The following is a 3,319-nucleotide window of genomic DNA, read 5'->3' on the forward strand; positions in this document are numbered from 1 at the left end:
ACTAAGATTACATCAAGAATTTAGATCTAGAAGGACTCTTCTCAGTTTCTTGTTCTTGGATTCATATTAGACCTTCTTTGCGAATTAGGCTGCTGCTAGGTTTTTCTGCAAGTTGGGCTTCAGTTGGGGATTGGGCCTTCCTATGAATTTGCCCCAACTTCAGGCCTGGATTTGACTTCGATGCAGGCCGAATCTATAAAAGCCCAAAACATTAAATTGTGGCTTTTTCTCTTATACTTCCATTGGGTCTTGAATCAGCCCAATTGGAGTTCGGGTACGCGAGTTAGGCCCAAATTACTGAATGATGCCAAAATTGTGAAAATTCATCTGATTTGGCTTTCTTTGCTTCTGATGCTTTCTTTCATGCCCTGAACTGAAATACAACAAATATGACTCCAATTGAGTACTAATTCAGTATGAAAGATAGAATATTTGGGGATAAAAATATGATAAATTCTACTTTCATTATTTATGTGAAGGAATGAGAGACCCATCATATGGATAATCGAACCCTGTATGTAGGTAGGGCAAAATTTTAAAAAATTTCTCTCTCTCCCATGTAGGAATCACATTCCTTGTTGTAGAAAATCTGCATTTTCAATGATCAATCTTGAACCTAAACTGAACCAGATCTGAAAGCAAGAGGTAGGAGAGGGATATACCTGATATAGAGTATTAGTAACTTCCAACAAAGGTTTTCACGCCCAGTGTTGGGTGGGGTGGAGCAGAATCAACAGGTGGTTTTTCACAAGAATCAAATCCTTCAGCAAGAATTCGATGGAGGGTATGTGAGCACGACTTCAGATCAGTTTTTCATCAAAAACTAATATCAAGAACCTTTCTTGATTGCTCCTACAAGTGGAGAACGAACTGGCAATGGCAACAATAAGAGCGGGGCACAAGAGTAGAAGATGGTGTAGTTGATGAGACCAAAACGAACCCTAATTTTATCCCCTAATATTCACTCTTTTACATTTATTTAGCACTTAAATGGACTCATTACTCTTGTGTTTCGATTCAGGGCAATAAAGAAGGCAATTGGAAGAAAACAGAGCAAATCGGGTGATTTTGCATAGTTTCGGCGATAGTCAGTAATCTGGGCCTAACTCTCAATTCCGGATACCCAATTGGACAATTCAAGAAGCATTAGAAAGATGAAAGGAAGGCCCAGAACTTTTATGTTTTGGGTTTTGACAGATTCGGTCCGCATCGAGTACGAAAACGATCCCAAAGTCAGAGCAAATTCGCAGCTAAGCCCATTTCACAACTTAAGCCCAACTCGCAGAAGTACCTTGAAGCAGCCCAACTCGAATTCAAGAGTTAAGAGTACGAATTTCGAATGTAATCTCCAAGGAGAGAGTTTTATCAGATCTAAAGTCTTGAATGTAATCCTAGAGAGATAAGAAGATTGAGATTAGAGCATTAGATAAGAGATAGGATAGGATTAGTTCAAGATAAGATCAAAACACCCTAAAGGTAAGATGATCTCCTAGAAGGAGTTGGAAAACAGCCCTCTCCTTTGGCTATATAAAGAGGGGGGCGAACCAGCTCTAGCAATCACTCATTCCAAGATCCAAGAGATCATCAAGAAGATCAAGAAGCAAGAAGGCAGTTTGGCTAGGGAGAAAAAGAGCATGGAGATTGCGCAGATCATGAGTAGCTAAGCTTCTTTTTCTGGTTCAAGGGGGGAGGTTCGATTGTGTCATTGTGAGGTTCTGTAGTTACTTTATTTTCTTTCTTTTTAATTCAAGTATTCATTGGTTCTTGTGCACATTTTTATTGGATGTTAATGTTAATTAGTCTGACAAGCTGAATTAATGTTGATTTTCCTACTGCTATCCATGATTTCGGTGATCCGTAATTGTCACGAATAATGGTACAAGTAGCAATTAGGTTGTTATCTTTTTTGGGTCAATTGTTCGTGACGGCCTTTGACCAATGTTTTAACATGGTTCAACCTAAAAGAATCGATGGAACAAAATTCAGTAATTGCAGCTATCTCAATTATTGTTATTTTGGTTTAACTATTTTCACAAATCTTAATGCTATCACTGTTTAACATGGAACGCTATCGTACCCAATTGAGTGGTGATAAGTGTTGATCGAATGCTGGGTTTGGTCAACTGAATTAGGAAAACACAAGGTTTATTATGGCTATCCTAATAAATCTAAGGTTAAATGCTTGAATTTCATGAATGCTAAATTGTACCTAGGATCGATGGCCAATCGGTTCAACCCGAACCCTTGAACTAGAATTCGGTAAGACTGATTTTCTCTTGTTTGTTTAGTTTGTTATTCTTTTAATTTTAGTTATTTAATATTCCCACACAATTACTTTATCCATTCGGCTAAGAGATTACTGATTTGCTCCCTGTGGGATTCGACCTAGAACCACTTTTATTGCAAATATTTTATTGTGGGACTAGTACTAATTTTGAGGGCTTCGACAAACCCGTCAAAATTTTGGCGCCATTGCCGGGGAGCAACTTTAATTTCTTAGCTATTAGTTTCACCCAGAGGAATAGAAGTCGACAAGGCAAAAATTGATTTGATTGTGAGTTTACCTTACCCTACAAATGTTAGGGAGGTTCGTTCTTTTCTTGGACATGCAGGCTTTTATCGCAGGTTCATCAAAGATTTTTCAAAAATTGCTCTGCCATTGTCCAGTTTGCTGCAAAAAGATGCGCCTTTCGATTTTGATGATGAGTGCAAGGAAGTTTTTAAAAAGCTTAAAAATTTTTTAACCATTGCACCCATCATTCAACCACCCGATTGGAACTTGCCCTTTGAGATCATGACAGATGCAAGTAATTATGCAGTAGGGGCAGTTCTAGGGCAGCGAATAAATGGGAAGAGCCATGTCATTCACTACGCTTCCAAAACGTTGAATGCTGCACAGAGCAATTACACAACCACTAAAAAAGAGTTATTAGCTATTGTGTTTGCTTTAGACAAATTTAGGTCATATTTGCTTGGCTCTAAAGTGATTGTTTTTTCTGACCATGCAGCTTTGAGATACCTACTAGCAAAGAAGGAGTCGAAACCGAGGCTGATAAAGTGGATACTCTTGCTCCAAGAGTTCGATCTAGAAATCAAGGATCGAAGGGGAGCTGAAAATTCAGTGGCTGATCACCTAAGTAGGTTGGTGAAAGACGAGGACTCCTCTCCCATTTGTGAGTTGTTTCCTGATGAGCAGTTGTTTCACATGAGAGGTATGACTCCATGGTATGCTGACATTGTAAATTACTTGGTCACGGGAATTTTGCCTAATAACCTTAGTAGATCCATAAAGAATAAAGTCAAGTATGAGGCAAAATAT

The sequence above is a fragment of the Nelumbo lutea genome, chromosome 4 (assembly GCF_056320005.1).
Source record: "Nelumbo lutea isolate HS-2025 chromosome 4, American lotus-T2T, whole genome shotgun sequence".
NCBI classification, from domain to species: domain Eukaryota; kingdom Viridiplantae; phylum Streptophyta; class Magnoliopsida; order Proteales; family Nelumbonaceae; genus Nelumbo; species Nelumbo lutea.